Source organism: Schistocerca piceifrons, unplaced genomic scaffold (assembly GCF_021461385.2).
Source record: "Schistocerca piceifrons isolate TAMUIC-IGC-003096 unplaced genomic scaffold, iqSchPice1.1 HiC_scaffold_360, whole genome shotgun sequence".
In the NCBI taxonomy this organism is placed as follows: Eukaryota; Metazoa; Arthropoda; class Insecta; order Orthoptera; family Acrididae; genus Schistocerca; species Schistocerca piceifrons.
The window spans coordinates 12,501-20,000 of record NW_025728582.1 but is presented as its reverse complement, the minus strand read 5'-3'; the positions used below and the strand labels follow the sequence as shown (position 1 = coordinate 20,000).

Below are 7,500 nucleotides of genomic sequence, written 5' to 3'. Positions count from 1 at the left end.
TAACCCATGTTGTCCCTTAACCTAACCCATGTTGTGCCTTAACCTAACCCATGTTGTGCCTTAACCTAACCCATGTTGTCCCCTAACCTAACCCATGTTGTCCCCTAACCTAACCCATGTTGTGCCTTAACCTAACCCATGTTGTCCCCTAACCTAACCCATGTTGTGCCTTAACCTAACCCATGTTGTCCCCTAATTGTCCCCTAACCTAACCCATGTTGTCCCCTAACCTAACCCATGTTGTGCCTTAACCTAACCCATGTTGTGCCTTAACCTAACCCATGTTGTCCCCCTAACCTAACCCAAGTTGTCCCCCTAACCTAACCCATGTTGTCCCCTAACCTAACCCATGTTGTGCCCTTAACCTAACCCATGTTGTGCCTTAACCTAACCCATGTTGTGCCTTAACCTAACCCATGTTGTCCCCTAACCTAACCCATGTTGTCCCCTAACCTAACCCATGTTGTGCCTTAACCTAACCCATGTTGTCCCCTAACCTAACCCATGTTGTGCCTTAACCTAACCCATGTTGTCCCCTAACCTAACCCATGTTGTCCCCTAACCTAACCCATGTTGTCCCCTAACCTAACCCATGTTGTGCCTTAACCTAACCCATGTTGTGCCTTAACCTAACCCATGTTGTCCCCCTAACCTAACCCATGTTGTCCCCTAACCTAACCCATGTTGTCCCCTAACCTAACCCATGTTGTCCCCTAACCTAACCCATGTTGTCCCCTAACCTAACCCATGTTGTCCCCTAACCTAACCCATGTTGTCCCCTAACCTAACCCATGTTGTCCCCTAACCTAACCCATGTTGTCCCCTAACCTAACCCATGTTGTCCCCTAACCTAACCCATGTTGTGCCCTAACCTAACCCATGTTGTGCCCTAACCTAACCCATGTTGTGCCCTAACCTAACCCATGTTGTGCCTTAACCTAACCCATGTTGTGCCTTAACCTAACCCATGTTGTCCCCTAACCTAACCCAAGTTGTCCCCTAACCTAACCCATGTTGTCCCCTAACCTAACCCATGTTGTGCCTTAACCTAACCCATGTTGTGCCTTAACCTAACCCATGTTGTGCCTTAACCTAACCCATGTTGTCCCCTAACCTAACCCATGTTGTCCCCTAACCTAACCCATGTTGTGCCTTAACCTAACCCATGTTGTCCCCTAACCTAACCCATGTTGTGCCTTAACCTAACCCATGTTGTCCCTAACCTAACCCATGTTGTCCCCTAACCTAACCCATGTTGTCCCCTAACCTAACCCATGTTGTGCCTTAACCTAACCCATGTTGTGCCTTAACCTAACCCATGTTGTGCCGTAACCTAACCCATGTTGTGCCTTAACCTAACCCATGTTGTGCCTTAACCTAACCCATGTTGTGCCTTAAACCTAACCCATGTTGTGCCTTAACCTAACCCATGTTGTGCCTTAACCTAACCCACGTTGTCCCCTAACGTAACCCACGTTGTCCCCTAACGTAACCCACGTTGTCCCCTAACGTAACCCACGTTGTCCCCTAACGTAACCCACGTTGTCCCCTAACGTAACCCACGTTGTCCCCTAACGTAACCCACGTTGTCCCCTAACGTAACCCACGTTGTCGCCTATCGTAACCCACGTTGTCGCCTAAACCTGCTCTGTAATTGTTATACGACTCGTTCAATTAGTGTAGTGTTGCCCACCCGCAACCCTCGCAATATAGTTCGCTACTCGCACTGCCCGCTCCCCTGTGTATCGCTTCATGTTAAACACCTTGCAAGTCTTGCTGACTTTCCACATGCTCCTGCTGTACACTGTAATGTGGATGGCAGCAGGGCGTACATGCCGCCCCCCCCCCCCCCCCCACCTCTCCCCACGTCCCCACCTTGCCCCCTGCCTTCGCAAGGTGGTTGGTGACAAGTTTGCATGTTCAATGCCCTTTCGCATGCGACGTACGCAGGCTACGTTGTGGTGCGGCCTGTGTCAACTGTCCGCTGATGTCGTACGCGTGAACCACAATCTGTACTGCACATTCGTCCTTATGTACTGAATGATACATCGTGGCACATGTGTGACCGTACAACGACTGCGCCCAAAAACGGCGGACCATACAGTGCAAATATTGTGCACGCAGCTACGTGTCGTCTCCCTATGAGAGCTGGATTGCAGTGTGGTACGCCATAGAGACGTGTGGGAGGAACGGACGCCGTGGATGGCGATCAGCATGAGCTGTCTGTTGATGTATTCGGACCTAGTCGTCTCTCCTCACACACCGTGATGGCATGGTGCAGCGCGTTCCATATCTGCGACATGCTACAGAAGCCGGTTGACAGTCGTCTCGAGCAATGGACATCGCATACGTACGGGGGCCACCTTCCACGTATTGTCTAGGCGTGCACATTTTGTTGCGTGTATGTGGGCAGACGTAGTGTGGCGTGACACCTGACACAGGCATGCAATAATGGTTGAAGTTGCAAATGGCGATGGACGCCTACGTTTTCTGGTGAAGTTACGCAAATGAAGAAATGGTAACCCGTTGTGGTGCGGTTGTTCTCGCTAGGGGTGAATCGGTGATGGCGACGATAGGTTGAGGTACTAACCGGTTGTTCCAGCGATACCCACCATGCCGACGAAACTGAACGGCATCTGGGTGTGAAGCGATACGCGGCGGTGGCTGGGTGGGACCGTCCCCGGCCGGGTGAGGGGGCGCCTCCCGGCGTGCTGGCCGCGCGGTGCGTGGGCGCACGCGCTACAGCCGGCTGGTGGGGGCGGCCAGTGGCAGGCGCGCCGGCCGACGGACGCGGCAGGCGTCGCAGCTGCGCGCCGGCGCACCCTGCGCGCGGCGCCGTGCGGCCAAAGTAGGTCCTCGCGGGGCCCGGTGCGAAGCGCGGTGGACATCTGCAGTGTGCTGGTCCGATTGAGGACTGTGTGCGTTGAGGATGCGCCGCCGCCCGGCGCTCGGCGCCGCGACGCCGTCTGCTGCTCGGTCGCCCCAGCGGTTCTCGCTGGTGGTTTGTATCGCAGCTGTGCGGATGTGTTGGCGTGTGCGCTGTGCTGGGAGAGTTCGCTTCGGCACCCAAGTGGGGCTTTTGTCCTTCTGTGGCGCTGGCGTTGGAGCTGCCGGTCACCGTAGGTGGCGCGTGTTGTCTCCCGCCGGACAATGCCACGACAGCACGCTCCCGGGCCTCTGTCGGCAGCGGCAAGCTCAGTTGGGAGCACGGGGTGGTCCGCACCGAAAGCGTCTACTCGCCTAACTCCGGGCGATTGCGCCTCTCTCGAACCCGACCAAGTACTTGGGACGGCGCTGCGCGCCGCCGGGACCTGAGAGGGTTTCGAGGTGTATTGTGCAGGGGAGCTCAGCCTCCTCCTGTTTGCAGAATGATTGAGCGGACGCTTGCGTGTTCGCGCGGGGCCCCCGGGACACACTCCCGGGCGGCCGGCTGCTCAGCTCTAGTTGACGCAGCTCCCTGGTTGATCCTGCCAGTAGTCATATGCTTGTCTCAAAGATTAAGCCATGCATGTCTCAGTACAAGCCGCATTAAGGTGAAACCGCGAATGGCTCATTAAATCAGTTATGGTTCCTTAGATCGTACCCACGTTACTTGGATAACTGTGGTAATTCTAGAGCTAATACATGCAAAACAGAGTCCCGACCAGAGATGGAAGGGACGCCTTTATTAGATCAAAACCAATCGGTCGGCTCGTCCGGTCCGTTTGCCTTGGTGACTCTGAATAACTTTGGGCTGAGACGCATCTTTCAAATGTCTGCCTTATCAACTGTCGATGGTAGGTTCTGCGCCTACCATGGTTGTAACGGGTAACGGGGAATCAGGGTTCGATTCCGGAGAGGGAGCCTGAGAAACGGCTACCACATCCAAGGAAGGCAGCAGGCGCGCAAATTACCCACTCCCGGCACGGGGAGGTAGTGACGAAAAATAACGATACGGGACTCATCCGAGGCCCCGTAATCGGAATGAGTACACTTTAAATCCTTTAACGAGTATCTATTGGAGGGCAAGTCTGGTGCCAGCAGCCGCGGTAATTCCAGCTCCAATAGCGTATATTAAAGTTGTTGCGGTTAAAAAGCTCGTAGTTGGATTTGTGTCCCACGCTGTTGGTTCACCGCCCGTCGGTGTTTAACTGGCATGTATCGTGGGACGTCCTGCCGGTGGGGCGAGCCGAAGGCGTGCGACCGCCCCGTGCGTGCTCGTGCGTCCCGAGGCGGACCCCGTTGAAATCCTACCAGGGTGCTCTTTATTGAGTGTCTCGGTGGGCCGGCACGTTTACTTTGAACAAATTAGAGTGCTTAAAGCAGGCAAGCCCGCCTGAATACTGTGTGCATGGAATAATGGAATAGGACCTCGGTTCTATTTTGTTGGTTTTCGGAACCCGAGGTAATGATTAATAGGGACAGGCGGGGGCATTCGTATTGCGACGTTAGAGGTGAAATTCTTGGATCGTCGCAAGACGAACAGAAGCGAAAGCATTTGCCAAGTATGTTTTCATTAATCAAGAACGAAAGTTAGAGGTTCGAAGGCGATCAGATACCGCCCTAGTTCTAACCATAAACGATGCCAGCCAGCGATCCGCCGCAGTTCCTCCGATGACTCGGCGGGCAGCCTCCGGGAAACCAAAGCTTTTGGGTTCCGGGGGAAGTATGGTTGCAAAGCTGAAACTTAAAGGAATTGACGGAAGGGCACCACCAGGAGTGGAGCCTGCGGCTTAATTTGACTCAACACGGGAAACCTCACCAGGCCCGGACACCGGAAGGATTGACAGATTGATAGCTCTTTCTTGATTCGGTGGGTGGTGGTGCATGGCCGTTCTTAGTTGGTGGAGCGATTTGTCTGGTTAATTCCGATAACGAACGAGACTCTAGCCTGCTAACTAGTCGCGTGACATCCTTCGTGCTGTCAGCGATTACTTTTCTTCTTAGAGGGACAGGCGGCTTCTAGCCGCACGAGATTGAGCAATAACAGGTCTGTGATGCCCTTAGATGTTCTGGGCCGCACGCGCGCTACACTGAAGGAATCAGCGTGTCTTCCTAGGCCGAAAGGTCGGGGTAACCCGCTGAACCTCCTTCGTGCTAGGGATTGGGGCTTGCAATTGTTCCCCATGAACGAGGAATTCCCAGTAAGCGCGAGTCATAAGCTCGCGTTGATTACGTCCCTGCCCTTTGTACACACCGCCCGTCGCTACTACCGATTGAATGATTTAGTGAGGTCTTCGGACTGGTACGCGGCATTGACTCTGTCGTTGCCGATGCTACCGGAAAGATGACCAAACTTGATCATTTAGAGGAAGTAAAAGTCGTAACAAGGTTTCCGTAGGTGAACCTGCGGAAGGATCATTACCGACTAGACTGCATGTCTTTCGATGTGCGTGTCGTGTCGCGCAACACGCTACCTGTACGGCTCGCAGTAGCCGTGCGCCGCGTGCGGAACCACGCGTGCCTCTCAAAACTAGCGGCAATGTTGTGTGGTACGAGCGCTGAAGCGCTGGAGCGGCTGGCCTGCGGCACCTGGCGCCTGGCGCCGGTTTTGAATGACTTTCGCCCGAGTGCCTGTCCGCTCCGGTGTGGAGCCGTACGACGCCCGTCGGCCGTGAGGCCGTTGGACACAGAACGCTGGAACAGGGGCCGCCACACGCCTCACTCCCGCCTATGCGACCGTCTCGAAAGAGACGGCGGAAACTTGAGAAAAGATCACCCAGGACGGTGGATCACTCGGCTCGTGGGTCGATGAAGAACGCAGCAAATTGCGCGTCGACATGTGAACTGCAGGACACATGAACATCGACGTTTCGAACGCACATTGCGGTCCATGGATTCCGTTCCCGGGCCACGTCTGGCTGAGGGTCGGCTACGTATACTGAAGCGCGCGGCGTTTGCCCCGCTTCGCAGACCTGGGAGTGTCGCGGCCGCCTGTGGGGCCGGCCGCGTCTCCTCAAACGTGCGATGCGCGCCCGTCGCCTGGCGGTTCGCATACCGGTACTTTCTCGGTAGCGTGCACAGCCGGCTGGCGGTGTGGCGTGCGACACCTCGTACAACGACCTCAGAGCAGGCGAGACTACCCGCTGAATTTAAGCATATTACTAAGCGGAGGAAAAGAAACTAACAAGGATTCCCCCAGTAGCGGCGAGCGAACAGGGAAGAGTCCAGCACCGAACCCCGCAGGCTGCCGCCTGTCGTGGCATGTGGTGTTTGGGAGGGTCCACTACCCCGACGCCTCGCGCCGAGCCCAAGTCCAACTTGAATGAGGCCACGGCCCGTAGAGGGTGCCAGGCCCGTAGCGGCCGGTGCGAGCGTCGGCGGGACCTCTCCTTCGAGTCGGGTTGCTTGAGAGTGCAGCTCCAAGTGGGTGGTAAACTCCATCTGAGACTAAATATGACCACGAGACCGATAGCGAACAAGTACCGTGAGGGAAAGTTGAAAAGAACTTTGAAGAGAGAGTTCAAAAGTACGTGAAACCGTTCTGGGGTAAACGTGAGAAGTCCGAAAGGTCGAACGGGTGAGATTCACGCCCATCCGGCCACTGGCCTCCGCCCTCGGCAGATGGGGCCGGCCGCCCGCGCGGAGCAATCCGCGGCGGGGTCGTGTCCGGTTGCCTTTCCACTCGCCGCGGGGTGGGGCCGTTCCGGTGTGCGGTGGGCCGCACTTCTCCCCTAGTAGGACGTCGCGACCCGCTGGGTGCCGGCCTACGGCCCGGGTGCGCAGCCTGTCCTTCCGCGGGCCTCGGTTCGCGTCTGTTGGGCAGAGCCCCGGTGTCCTGGCTGGCTGCCCGGCGGTATATCTGGAGGAGTCGATTCGCCCCTTTGGGCGCTCGGGCTCCCGGCAAGCGCGCGCGGTTCTTCCCGGATGACGGACCTACCTGGCCCGGCCCCGGACCCGCGCCGCTGTTGGCTCGGGATGCTCTCGGGCGGAATAATCGCTCCCGTCAGCGGCGCTTCAGCTTTGGACAATTTCACGACCCGTCTTGAAACACGGACCAAGGAGTCTAACATGTGCGCGAGTCATTGGGCTGTACGAAACCTAAAGGCGTAATGAAAGTGAAGGTCTCGCCTTGCGCGGGCCGAGGGAGGATGGGGCTTCCCCGCCCTTCACGGGGCGGCGGCCTCCGCACTCCCGGGGCGTCTCGTCCTCATTGCGAGGTGAGGCGCACCTAGAGCGTACACGTTGGGACCCGAAAGATGGTGAACTATGCCTGGCCAGGACGAAGTCAGGGGAAACCCTGATGGAGGTCCGTAGCGATTCTGACGTGCAAATCGATCGTCGGAGCTGGGTATAGGGGCGAAAGACTAATCGAACCATCTAGTAGCTGGTTCCCTCCGAAGTTTCCCTCAGGATAGCTGGTGCTCGTACGAGTCTCATCCGGTAAAGCGAATGATTAGAGGCCTTGGGGCCGAAACGACCTCAACCTATTCTCAAACTTTAAATGGGTGAGATCTCCGGCTTGCTTGATATGCTGAAGCCGCGAGCAAACGACTCGGATCGGAGTGCCAAGTGGGCCAC

General features: G+C 56.3%; 2 non-coding genes and 1 pseudogene across 2 annotated transcripts; all 3 read left to right on the top strand.

Annotated features, from left to right (window-relative positions):
• The first annotated feature begins 3,454 nt into the window (after positions 1-3,454).
• LOC124746619 lies at positions 3,455-5,343 on the top strand. Its single transcript, XR_007011414.1, has one exon. It is a non-coding gene; the product is annotated as a small subunit ribosomal RNA (ribosomal RNA).
• A 352-nt stretch (positions 5,344-5,695) lies between these two features.
• On the top strand, positions 5,696-5,850 carry LOC124746615. Its single transcript, XR_007011411.1, has one exon. It is a non-coding gene; the product is annotated as a 5.8S ribosomal RNA (ribosomal RNA).
• Positions 5,851-6,038: 188 nt separating this feature from the next.
• LOC124746614 overlaps positions 6,039-7,500 on the top strand; it is a 4,224-nt pseudogene continuing 2,762 nt past the window's right edge.